Genomic DNA, 14,220 nt, shown 5'->3' on the forward strand with positions numbered 1-14,220 from the left:
GGCCCTAGTATGTGTGTAAAATTGTCTATGCACATACAGGGCTTCCATTAGAAATGACAGGGCCCCTGGCAGAGCCTACCTGGCAGCGCACCCAACCCCCCCCCCCCCCCAATCATTTCCAATATATAATTTTTTTTTAAAGTCTTATAAATATTTTTTTTTCAATTTTTTTTTGCATTGTTTAAATGATGTTTTAAATTTTTTTGTAACAAAGGCTTCAGTTCATTCTTAAATTAAAGCAGTTTACTATGCTCAGTTATCAATGGACATAGGAGCAATGCGTACTAATTGCTTACTGTGTCCAACTCTGGCTGGTAAATTACATACCCAGTCTCCATCCACCTGTGTACCGGCAGTAGCCAGCCGTAGAGGAAGGGGGGGGGGGGGATTGGTGTGGTGGGATGGGAGGACAATTACAGAATGATACAGTGTGTCTGTGTCTCTCCCTCCAGCAGCTGAACGCCGGCAGGATTCAGAGGGGGAGAAACCAGCTTTCAGCTTCTGGAGGGAGAGACACACACAGTGCCTCATTCTGTTATTGCCTTCCCGTCCTGCTGCATCAATCCCCCTGCTGTCCGGGGCCCCCTGCGTGCCCCGGCCTCCCACAGGAGGCTCAGTGGTACCTCTCTATCAGCTTGCCTGGACACATATGTTATCACATTGTGTATACTGCTCCCAGACAGAGATATTGGGGAGGGCTGAGGAAAGAACTGGAGGCCTACCTAGTAAACAATTGCAAAGAAAAGTCTTTGGAGTATCAGGCATGGTGCCCAGCTAACTGGCCCATAGTATCACCAAGAGTCAGATATGACTGAACAAATATATTTATACATAGTTGGGGCAGACCATAAAACATAGGTTCTTTGTGCTGATCCTGCTTCTTAAGTCAGTTTTATTCCACTCAGGATGTTACATTAAACTAGGAAGTAAAACCAATTAAGGTTGTTTAGAATTACAATTAATGCTGAACTGGAGTAACTAGCTGGTGTGTAGCAACCTCAGTTATGCTCTACCTTCTTTGCCACAGCATTTGTAAATCAGTCTTAAAGAGGAAGTAAACCCTGATGGGTTTTACTTTCTCTTTTGCTCCCTGCAAAGCCTGCAAATTAAAAGCATAACGGGCTAGTATGCGATGCATACTAGCCCATTATGTGACACTTACCTACAAACAAATCCATCGCTGTCCCCTGTGCAGACTGTCCATCTTCGCTGTCCATCTTCGCTGTCCATCTTCGCCCCTCTTCCCTGTGCAGGCTGCATCCATCTTCATGGGGGCCGCTGACTCCGGCTCTGTGACTGGCCAGAGCCACGTGACGTCACTGACGTCATGCGTACGGGAGCCACCGGTAGCGGCATACGCTGGGGGAAGAAACGGCATGGAGGTCCATTTCTTCACATCGCATGCGCTGATTAAATCATCGGCGCACTACAAGTGAAATATCTCCTAAACGGAGCACGTTTAGGAGATATTTCCACTACCTAGTTAAAAGTCACTAGGGGGGTTTACAACCACTTTAAGTGTTTTCGCTTTTGGACAGGTGAAGTGTCATGGTACTTAGAATTATACTGGGCTCCGGAGCTATCCTACTAAGGTGAGGCCTGGATTGACAAAAACACACACAAGGGTGGAACAAAGTAAACAGCAACAAACTGACTACACATTACTGACTGAAAGTTCCATTGTTCTTAAAGCAGTGTTAAAAAGCAAAAATCTAATGCATTGCAATCTAATTCTTAATAATTCTTTATTAATAATAATCCTTTATTACACCTGGTGATTAGGCCAATAACACACACCCTGTTTTAGGGAGTCTCCAATCTGAATGGTACAAAAATGGAAATTGAAGTGCTACGCCACTGCTAAGAGGTCCAGATATAACTTTATTCCAATAAAAGTCAGGGGGACAATTCTAAAAATAGCCATAGCTTTTCAGGGGTCCAAGACCGCTCTCTTCATCAGGGCTTGATTGACAACAAAGTGAACAGACTATAAGTGAACTGGACCTTTAATGTTATTTTTTCCAGTGTGATTGCAAGCACAGGCCTTGTCAGCAGCTGCTTTGGCAGCCTGGAAAACAGATTATGTACATCAGCATCAATGCATTAAGATAGCAATACCAATGAGATAACCCTATAGGTCCAGCGCTATTTTTCACTTTCCTCAATCTGGATGGAGAAGCAAAAGAGACACCATGGGCAGCAGCGTTATCATTCTAGGAAGAAGGTAGTGTTAGGCCGCGTACACACGGGCGGACTGTATGGCCTACTTAGTCCGTCATACAATCCGACGGACAGTCCGTCCTACTTTCGAATGAACGGAGTTGACCACACACGGATAGCCAAACAGTCCGACGAAAGCTTGCGCGATGACGTGTACAGCACGTACGACGGGACTAGAAATAGGAAGTCCAATACACAGCAATGCACCCTTCCGCCGTGTAAATCCTTTCTGAGCATGCGCCATTCTTAGGCCGTCGAACTAGCCTACTGACGAGCGGATTGTCCGCTGAAACCAAAGTATGACGGACAGAATTACGGAAATTCCGAAATACTTAGTACGCCAGACTGCACGCTGAAAAAGTCAGCTGAAGCCCACACACGAGCGGACTGTCCGCTGAAATGTGTTTCGACGGACTAAGTAGGCCATACAGTCCGCCCGTGTGTACGCGGCCTAACGTGCACCAGCAGATATAGATGGACTGTACATAAATTACTAATGAATTAAAGCTGAACTAAATAAAGCTAACACTTTTTAAATTTGAATTACTAATATGAGTATTTGTGCATAGCTACACAGGTACAGCTACTGCAGTGATCGGCCAGGTATGGTCTAAGCTGGGCCAATGTAACTATGCAAAAATATCTATACCTGGAATTAGCTTTAAGAAGTTCTAGCATGAGGTTTTTTCCTTTTGGCATAAATATGCCAAAAAGTTGGCTCTTTCAAAAGAGCCAACTTCCCTAAACTACAAACCTTGCTAGAAGGCATACATTGGGATAAAATCATAGGAACAAAGAACACGGAGGAGAGATGGGTTTGCTTTAAGAGCATATTAAATAATAGCATTAGTCAATGCATCCCATTGGGTAATAACTTTAAAAAAGCGAACAAAAGTCCTGGATGGCTTAACTCCAATGTATAAATGCATATAAAAATCGAAAGAGAAGGCCTTCAAAAAATACAAGGTTGAGGGATTATCATCAGCATTCAGACTTTATAAAGAATGCAACAAGAAATGTAAGGGTGCAAGAAGGATGGCACCCCACAATAGGGATAAAACTTTTTCGCAGATGGGAGTTTAACAAGACTCGTGGTCACTCATTAAAATTAGAAGAAAAGAGGTTTAACCTTAAACTACGTAGAGGGTTCTTTACTGTAAGAGCAGCAAGGATGTGGAATTCCCTTCCACAGGCAGTGGTCTCAGCGGGGGCATTGATAGTTTCAAGAAACTATTAGATAAGCACCTGAACGACATCAACATACAGGGATATACAATGTAATACTGACATATAATCACACATAGGTTGCACTTGATGGACTTTTTTCAACCTCACCTACTGTGTAACTATATATGTTACATAAATAGATAAAATCTGACCTTTGTAAGCACAGTGTTTAATGGTTTAGCTCAACCTTATAATTGCCACTTTTGCATTTGAGTTACTGGCCAGACCACCAGACAAAAATAAAGGGAAAAATAACTAAAACAAAAAAAACTAAATGCAGCCACATCTAAGAATTATTAAGCTGCAATAAAATCCATTTTTGTTTTGGGGTTTAATACCACTATTAACATAAAATATACATTGAAGACATGCAAGGCAGGTGATGCATTTGTTTTAATTCAACCTGTGGGTGAAACAAAAAAACAAACCTGCAGGCCAATGGCATAATGTGCTAGTATGCATGCGAGTGGGAGCCCTGAGTCCCACCAAGAAGCTCTGAAGATCCGACACAATATGCCGGACGTTCAGAGCGCATGGGCCACTGACATCAGTGGCTGCATGAAGGGTGACTATCTCCTAAACAACCCCTTCTAATAGGCTTACCTATAGGTAAAAATAACAAAGCAGGGTTTACAACCACTTTACAAGGGAGCTACTACTGCTTTTGACAACTACACGTGTAAAGGTTTTAAATATGTATGGAAAAGTTTACACAAAATAAGATATGCAATTATATTTTTGGGTAGGAAGTCCAATGTGTACTTGAAATAACAACTCTGTTTTGTAGGCTTGGTTTTAAATACCCTCAGTTCCCACAGTCCACTGAAACCTTTTTGTTATTATGTATCCGTGAGTGCTTGTGAAACTTTTTTAAATAAATTAGTTTATAAAAGTATGTAATTTGGGTATAGTTAACCATTAAGCCAGCTATAGTCATAAAATAATGGCTCAATGACGATAATGATGGTGCAAGCATGCATGATATCCAAGTTCCTCCTTTAGACATTTTTTAAAGGATTATTTAACAATTTAAAGGCATTTAGCACATTTTATGACACAGACAAGTCAAGCTTAGACATTCATACTGTATGCTGTACAGTGTACACCATTCCCACTTGAGGCTTGAAATAATATAAATATATTCTGAAATATGAACATAGTACGTAAAAGCAAAACTGCAATTGGTATAATGTTTATGGTGGGGACTTTCCTATAGGTTGTCCTAGACCATTCATGGCCCTACCATGTATAGTCAAAGAGAAAGGAAAGAAAGTAAAAGGGAAGAAAAAGTATACAACTTTTTTCACATAAAGTCATTGCAAACCTTTCCATCTGCACTCTTGGCCAATAGAGATGGACCCTGACATCAATAAAAGTAGGAAGTCCAAAGCTAGTGGTAGAGGGGAGCCAGACACAGATGTTTACAGGTTATTAAAATGTGCATAAAGTCATTACCTGAGCCCAATTGCCATATATTCATCACAAAGATGGGATTCCCTAGGATAGGAGAGAAATCCAAGTACAATAGGTCAAAGAGTGCCATATGAAAACTCCTTAGGAGTCTAAAGTCTGTATTGTTCAACTGGTTACAACAAGCAGTGCAAAGGACAGCCAATGTGTTTCTGGGGGGGGGGGGGGGCACATAATGCCCCTTTATCAGGGCTTAGGGAAACGGCAGAATGTTATGTAGTTCTAATTCTAATCTCCGAAGGGACCGCTTGAAGTAGACAGGTTCTCCCTAGATAGTACAGATGCTACCAGTCTCACAAGCGCAGTTCCAAGCACGCCGACTGTGATGAAATGTCCCTACACTCCGCTTGAGTGCTTTCATCATATACGACTTCCTCCCAGTCTGAATAGAGATATCAGATATTCCAACTGCTCAAAAGCACAAAACAAGGTGAGACTTGTTTAGCTGCTGGGTTTCATGGGCCCTCCCGTCACACAGACAATTGTAGCTCAAATCCATCGGATTTTTTTCTGACAGATTTTCGCCCAAACTTGTCCTGCATACACATGGTCGCACAAAGTTGTCGTAAAATCCGATCGTTCAGAACGAGGTGACGTAAACCACTTACAACAGGACTATAAAGAAGCCAGTAGCCAATAGCTTTTGTCTAGTAATTTATTCTGAGCATGCGTGGCACTTTGTCCGTCGGAAATGGCCTACATATGATCGGAATTTAAACGATTGGATTTTGTTGTCGGAAAATAGTAGATCTGACTCTCGAACTGTGTGTGTAGGAGATTCCGATGAAAAAAGTCAGATGGAGCCCACATACGATCGGATTTTATGACAACACAATCCCATCACACATTTTCCACCAGAATGTCCGACCGTGTGTACATGGCATAAGAGATGTCTTTTTAGGGTTTATTGCAGAGGAGCCCAAACAGAAGGAAGGGGTTTAGGGGTGCGGGATACTCCAAAATAATTAACATCTAGTCAGTCAGGGAAACTCGTTTGACAAGAAAATATCTTGTTGACCATAGCCTCCAATCAGATTCAGATACTTATGAGTACAATTAGATGTGTACATGGGAAGTTCTCTCATTGACACTGATGATGAACATCACGGATATGTCACTGTGGTGCACACAAGCCAAAAGGATAATTTTCTATACTGTGAAGAAATAGGTATAGTTACCCATTGGTGGCAGAGGTTTTCCAGTAAAACGAAAATCTCGACAAGCGATAAGCATGCCAGTGCCAGTAGGTTGTGTTCTGCTACAAATCACTCTCTCTCAGCAATTTGAGCAGCATTCTATAGAGATGCATTAACAGCTATTGCTGCTAGCGATTTTGCCACTGACACCAATTGCCTCTGAATCTCAAATGATGTGACAAATCTTTTAAAAAGTTAGGGATCCTATTGACAATAATTTCATAAGGACAAATCACTATACCAAAATGAGGGGAAATGGTGGTTTGCCCATATGACATCAACCTTTGGGGGGGGGGGGGCTCCCAGTTTAAATTAGCACTCGCTTTAAAAACCAATTTAACTGCTGATGATAGTAAACTAATAGAAAAAAAGAGTGCATCTCTTCACTATCAGTTCCTGCTATCATTGATGTTTGTTTTTGTAAGATCCTTGCTGAACTGCAAGCTATTAATCATATGAGGGTCACACCTCTTTTCCTTTCTCCCGCTGGTTGGCTGCACTGCCCGCTGAACTGACAAATTGCAGCCTCGCAGTGAGAGTTTCAGTTAGGATTTCTTTTTTTCTCATCTCTCTTTTGGTGTTTTGTGTAGGTGTGCTGTTTACCTTGTCTAAGCGTGTCTAAGGACCACGCCGTTGTTATGTACTGATTAGCTTTTATTATAGACAGCCAGTGTTCTTCCCACCCTCTATGAGATTAGGTCTTCTGTTTATTTTATGTTACAGTGCATGCAATGAATTTGTGTACAATATACAAGAGGCATTTGATCAACCACTTTCTGTTTCATAAATGGTATCAGATAAACTAGGGTAAAAAAAGAGAGCAGCAGCTGCCGTAATGTATACAGGCGCTATCACTTTGCCCATTCAGTGTTCCTTATCTTATGAAATAGAAGTCTGACAATTTAAAGGTAAAAAAAAAAAAAAAAAAAAAAAAGAATTACATATCTGCCATACATGCACATTTCTCTGCATTTTATCCCTTTGACCTGTTGCTGTCGACCATGTGCATATGCAGCAGCACGGCAGAACGCCACGATACAATATACTATTTACGTACAGCCGATGTTTTTTGCTGGGAGTGCGTTCACTTAGTGCCTCCAGCACTGTGACCACTTGTCACCAAGAGTTCCCGGTCACTGTTGACAATCAATAGATGGTAGGATGGGCTCCTGATTATGTGATTTTGTGACAGCCAATCATGATGACGTGTTGAGGAAGTCCAGGAAACACCTTAGGTGTTAAGAAGCCCTTGAGGGGCTAGTTGTTAGTTTTAGGTTAGCGTCAAGTATTGGAGGTATAAGTGAAAAGGAAATATAATGGGAATACCGTGAAGGCTGCCAATGCTACTTCCCGCTTGAAAATGTCAAATAATGTTGTCTCTGTGCCACCACTTAACCAAACACAGAACCCCTACAACCTAGACAATGGCTTGATTGCAGCCAGCATTGATATGCATTCCTGCATTCACAGTAATGATATTCCCCAGAAAGTGCAGCGCTCTTAACTGCTGGCATGCGTTAATGTGCATAAAAATAATACAAACCATTAACTATGTATGCAATAACACAACCTATAATAAACTAGAACTCTGAATACTCTAGGTGCATCAAATGCAATGTGCAAAAATGAATGACATGCATTAATGAGAGCAGGGCCCTCGGATTCTTCTTGTACTAAATTGTATTGTAATTGTATTGTATTGTTTTCGACAGCAAAGGTCCGACGGAACAAATCCGTCGGACAATTCGATCGTGTGTGGGCTCCATCGGACCTTTGCTGTCCAAAAAGTCTTTAGAAATAGAACATGTTTAAAAATGTTCCGCCAGACCCAGTTCCCATAGAGAAATCCGCTCATCTGTATGCTAGTCTGACAGATGAAAACCGATGCTAGCGCATCTACTGGCTACTGGCTATGAACTTCCTTATTCTAGTCCGGTCGTACGTCATCGCGTTCAAATCCATCGGGCTTTGGTGTGATTGTGTGTGGCCAAGTCCGTTCATTCAGAAAGTCCGTCGGAATTCCGCTAAAAGTCTGTCGGGAAGACCATCGGACCTAGTCTGCCGGAAAGTACGGTCGTGTGTACGCGGCATAACTGTACTGTCCACTTCCTAGCTCTGCGCTGCAGTGTTCTGCGATAAAATGCAGACTTGGTGCATTGCATCGCAGTGCACTGGCCCGAATCACACTGCAATGTCAGGCAGCACAGCACATCACACCACCCAACTTTGCATTCAACGAAGTGTACATTTTGTACACTTCAAATAAAGCTGGTTGAATCGCTGCAACTGCCCTGTGCTTTAGTATTGTATATGTGTGAATGCGTCCTAAGGCAGTTCTTTGTGATCGCAATCAAGGTTATTGCTGTGTGTCACTCCGGTCCAATAGAAGCCATTCTGTCGAAGGGGCATGTCTGAAAAAGGTCTGTTGATCAGCATCCAATCAGCGGCAATAGCTGAGAGCGCTGACTAGTGTGTTCTCCCTGTCAGAACACAATAGCTCAGTGTGGAGATCTCTGTACTAACATTGCATAGTTAGTACCATGGCTCCTCCCCAACACTTACAGTTTTTTTCATTCAGCCCACTGAGTTGAATGAAAAAAAAAAACGAATAGTATGTACGAGGCTTTATTCACCAAAAGGATCTCCACACTTCTCAGGAATAGCAATTACCAGCTACTCCAGTTAATGGTGCTCAAATTAAATACAATACACTTATTGTGCAGTCTTAAAAAATATGTAAACCCAACATTACATATTCCTGCTATGTGCCTACTGTACTATGTACTTGAAAAAGTATCCTGTTCTCTTTGTACTGCTTCCTGTGTGTGAAATTCCTGGTAATCTTGCCAGTCCCCCCGTTTTCCTATTAAAAACTGACAATGTTAGGCATGAGAGCACATCGTGGTCAGTTTTCTGGCTCTGCTGGGAACTCAGCCTGCTCTACTATAATGACCAGACTTCTGATCACACGCCCCCTGCACAGCCATTCACTGGTAAGACCAGTGTGCTACTGTCTCTCCTCCCCCAGCTCTCTAAGCTCCTTATGCAGCCAAGAACAGAGAGAATGTGATCACCTATAAAAAACGTGAAGAAAGGTGTTTATAATGCATTGTTCTGCATTGTTCTATAGAGACACTATAACAGTTAGTGATATGAAATCATTTGTTTCGACCAGCTTGGTCTGAATAAACTATTTAAAGTGACACAAAACATGGAAATCATCTTTAAGTCTGATTTGTCATAGGTGATGCACGTCAAGAGGAATCCCATTATTGTTTGTGAAACGCTAATCACACCTATGCAATATACTTCTATGCAACCTGGAAAAAGGCCTAGGTTCTTATAGTGTGTTTTTTGGCCCCGTAGACTTTAATGGAAGCACATGAAAGATGCGTGCGAGAATTGTGAGCCCACTCTATCTGTTAAAGGTCATGTAATGGATAAGTGTGTAACCCTCTTCTGGGGGGCTATGAGAAATTACCTTCCCCATATAGGATAGCGCCCTCCCTAAACAGGATAGAATTATTAAACATAGGAACACTTGCCGAATAATCCCTAATTCTGGTCTGGGTTAGTAGAGGCTCCTCCATAGCAGGACATGTGGTATTAGACTCTCTCTTCGCATCCTCCTTCTGGAGTCTCCAATCCAACAACTCAGAGTTAGGGGGTGCTGTACATAATTAATTTTGTGATAAGCAGTACAGCTATTTTCAAATACAGACATTAGATGGCAGATCCCTACAAGTATTAAAGTCAAGTGAAATGGATAGGTTAGAGTTCAATGAGATGCCTGTGAATACTCATCACTTGTTTTTGGTTGATGTTCCTATTGCTGTAAAGGTTAGTATCGGGTGTAACAATAAAAAGTTGCTAGGGTAATCATTCATACATTCACAATCTGATCACACAGGACTCTCAGCCATTGGTGCTAGCAGGTGCCAACAGTGATCTCCTTCTACAGGTATGTATGGCTGTATTTTGTAATGCAATGTGATTTGGAAGATATGAAAGTTGTTCAAACTTGCCAGAAAGTCTTCAGTATGAAAATCTTACAGGAAGAGTTACAAGAACTGGCACTGAATATACCTTTAGATTTCAGTACACAAGAAATAGCTTTGGATACTCTTTGCATATTCCAAATGAATTATATTCTTCCATTCCCCAGTTCTCTCCATACTTTATCAGATCACTGTACTGCCAAGCAATCCTGCACTTTATCTAATCTGCTAGGTAACACTGTTTGCACAACGCCTTGTGCTAGGGCGAAGTTGTTTGTACCTAAATCACTCCGCAATGGGCGCCTATTATTCTGCCTTGAAAGGGCATTATGTATATGAAATCCCAAACTGTGAAGTTTCATGCCGTGAAGTGATTTTCCCTTTTTCTACTCAAATTCCAAGACCAAAACCTTATGTCCCTGATAATGTCTATAGTGCTTTTGGAGCGTACTGCTAATAAGAAATTCTAAGCCTGCCCCCTCCCTATCAGCTCCACCCACGTAGGCTAATTACAGGTGCCCTGAGCAAATACCTTCCAAGGAATGTAAATGGTCCTTTGCTGCTGACCAATAAACATATGCATGAGCTACAGACCTTGTGACTGCCAGTGACTCCTCCACCAAAGGTGCATTGTACTACTGACCTGTCAGCAAGGCTTGAGAGGTATGGGAATGCTTGTACATTAGAAGGTGTGTTGCTTTACAAAACCACTTCCTTCACTACAGTCTTCCTTTTTTTACTTTATGATGTTGATGTTTTTGTTATTATTGGACGTGGGGTATTTTTTTCCCCCTAGATTTAATTTCTGTATAGTTTTATTAGTATTGATACAATACAGGGAGCTACGTTATTGCTGTTGTCATTTTAGCATATAATGGTCATTAATGTTTTGTCATTTACTTTTAGTTTTGGATTATTTATTTATTTTTTACAAATTTTAGTAGACAGTATCCAGCAGTACCTTTAAAAAAATGTTTTATGTGTAAACTCATTTTCATTACACAGTATTGTTATTTTACAGGATTTCTATAGCGCCAATAGTTTGTGCAACGCTTTACAATACTGTTAATGATAAGGTTAGGGGGATCGGCTCATGTGAGCTTACAATCCAAAGGGAAGGGACATGCAACATTCTCTGTCTGGTATTTTCTCTGTGATGATGCTGTAATAACCCCATAATCCAGGATCAGTCAACGTGTAGATTCCTGGCAGCGGTGGGACTTGTAGTTCTACAGGTGCCGTAGAACCTGAAGAGATTTAATTTATGATAGTGTTCCAATTTCATTTATATGTATTTCATTGCAATTTCATTTATATGTATCGCTCATTGCAATTTCATTTATATGTATCGCCTCTGGTGATTTTTCACCTATCAGGAGAACGTAAACTTTTTTTTTTTTTTTTTTTTTTTTTAGCTGATGTAAAAGCTTTTTCAAATATAGGTTAACATTACATAATATAGCAACATTGTTACATACATTATTTTTAGAAACCATAATGCATAAAGGTTACTGAAACTGTATTTATTGTCTTAGTTTCTGTAGTTGATTGGTAAGTTGCTAGGCAGGTAATATTCTAATTGTTGAGGATAATGAACAGAGACAGGTGTTCTGTAATTTAGCAGGTGCTGAATGTGCAGTGTATACTGTCCTTTGAACGCCATACTTGGTGTATGTCCCAAGAAGTAAATGTTCTTTTTAATGTTTGTTTTTTATTTTTTGGATAAAGTTTGTATATTCTTTGGGGCCAAAATCGTCCTGGAAAACTTTTCCAAATCGCACTGTGCTAAGTTGCATTGATGTGAATGGGCTCAGCATTGTATGATTGTTGTTACAAATGTTGCGTAGACATGATGGTGATCGAATGTGCTGGCATAATACAATAAGGGATTTTATTTTTTAACGTATTATTTAATGAAATTCACAAAGCAATTGCATCCAAATAATGTGTGTCATGGAGCCCAGGAATTATGCTAACTCGCATTATTTACTAAATCCATAGGTGATGATATATTTGGGAGGGACATTTGTGTACTTGATTTCATCACCTTCAGGCATCACAATTTTGGCCAAGTGTTCTTTTTTAAAATTATGGAGAAAGGAGGAGCAGCAAGAACCTTTCGATAATACTTATTTTAAAGGAAATATTAACGATACTTAAAAAATGTTTGTAAACCGTCTGGTCAATAATTCGTCCTGAGACTGGGCTTTTGCTGTGGTCATAGACATAACATCAAAAATGGACACCCGGGAAAACTGACTGCAATTCAATCATTGTGAACTTAGTAGAAAATTGTTATATAAGTACACATTTCCTTGTGTTGTGATATTTTACTTAATCACTAGTATGGTATGTGTAGGTTATTGTGGTCCACACCTGCATTTTTCTCAGGTTTTTCCCAAATGACCGGCTAAGCATGAATAGAAAAAGCAGTTTGGTGGAACAGGTTATCCAGGTACCTGTAACTCGTGAGACATGTTTGTCTTTGGCGTTGTTTTTACATGCTGTTGCACTTTACGACAGATAAGATAATGAGGCTGATAAGAGGGCTGTCTAATCTGAGGTGGAGTAAACTTTCTAATCTTCTAATTAGTTTCAATTCTGCCTTGATTTGATTAAATCCATTGAGTGGTAAACAGTCTGAGATTTTCTGTAGTGTTACAGGTAGTAGGGCTGGACAATGGCCCCTGCTTGTAGAGAGCTCCTATACCTGTTCTCATTCAAGGGGTTAAGTGAGACAATGTATGAATTGTTCTCAAGTCAAATCCCATTATATGTCTCCCCTGACTCTGCCCTTCTAGACTGTTAGTTGTTTGTTGTCGTCTCACCCTTTTAACTTCACAGCAGGTTGGACAAGTCTATTTTGAAGACTGTTCTGCTAGGAATGGTGGAAGCTGTGCTGTCCGCAGACATGTGCCTAGCTGGCCATAGATATTGGTACCTGACCATTAGCAGTCTGAGCCTCGGGAAGCATTTTAGGTCATACGTGTAAAGTTTAATCAGACTTTTTCCTGCACCAACCTCTTGTAAGCACTCTTCGGAGAATCAGTGTCAAGGGGGTGGCATTGATGTCTACATCTAATATTTACTACAGTTTCATGCAACACTCTGGGTTAAAAAAACTCAGCATTTTAAGACAGTCCAGAGGGTACTGTGAAACCCTTAAGAAGACATGGGCATCCATTATACAATACATACTGGTTCCAGCCTGCACTGTAGGCAGAGTGACACCAGTTTCACCCTGTTTTAAGCAGCAGATGTCTTCCCACACATTTATTACAGAGGATCATTGACACGTCGCCTGTGGTATCCTGATGTGATTGTCCACGATGTGGTACAATTGTTACATAATTCTGTTTAACTGATATGACGCATTCAGTGTTTCATACACGTGGCCTGCTTAGCTGATTATCATAAGTTACCTATATTTTCCAATGGAAAAGCTGAGGATGACAATTTAAAACAGCAGCATTCTCTTGGGGATAAGGGTATTGGCTAAAGCCTAGTACATATCACTAGTCTTCTTTGTTCAACCCAACGAGTTGAACGGAAATAAAAGACAGCTGTGGTCGGAGCCGCTGTACTAACAGCAATTGGCTGAGAGCGCTGCTTTGGAGCCAGTCGGCTGCTGGGTTTCCAGCATGCTTGTCCGACAGAAGCTGGCCGAACAGCTAGCTTCTGTTGGACCAGCTACCATACACACGGGCAAATGTCAGCTATTTTTTATTGAACCGGTCAATGTTGCCCGACATTTGGCCCGTGTGTGCTAGAATTAAGTTCTATTTTTTTAATTAGTAGTTAACGTGCTTCAGGTACTGCCAATCTAAAGTTGTCCATAGTGATTGAAATTCAGGCACCAGGGACTGGCCTTAATTTCTATCCACGTGTGGCCTCTCCTGGTTCCGAGAAGGTGATGTAAAGATTGACTTCTGTTGAAGTTGGACTTGTTGGAAATTTTTTTTTTGCTCGGAGAGTCCCCACTGTCAGAATGCAATGTCTCAGTGGGAGGATTCTTCTATCCACCTTGATTATGTGGATGGAGGAATCGTTTTTTTTTTTTGTTTTTCAGCCCTCTGAGAACAGCAGCCGATCTCTAGCAGTCTGACATA

General features: G+C 41.0%; 1 protein-coding gene across 8 annotated transcripts in view; it reads left to right on the forward strand.

The window, feature by feature from the left end:
- Positions 1 to 14,220, forward strand: part of RBM47 (RNA binding motif protein 47) — a 172,106-nt gene that overhangs the window by 123,686 nt on the left and 34,200 nt on the right. The window contains exon 1 of one of the 8 annotated variants that reach the window (XM_077477595.1): positions 10,636 to 10,774. The exons of 5 other annotated variants lie outside the window; for them this stretch is intronic. The gene's annotated coding sequence lies outside the window, so the exon portion shown is untranslated. Of the gene's footprint in view, positions 1 to 10,635; positions 10,801 to 11,322; positions 11,347 to 14,220 lie in introns of those variants that run through there. 2 more of the 8 variants (XM_077477596.1, XM_077477599.1) reach the window with 2 other exon arrangements.

Source organism: Lithobates pipiens, unplaced genomic scaffold (assembly GCF_037356315.1).
Source record: "Lithobates pipiens isolate NorthernLeopardFrog02 unplaced genomic scaffold, aLitPip1_a1.2 Scaffold_13, whole genome shotgun sequence".
Taxonomy (NCBI): Eukaryota; Metazoa; Chordata; class Amphibia; order Anura; family Ranidae; genus Lithobates; species Lithobates pipiens.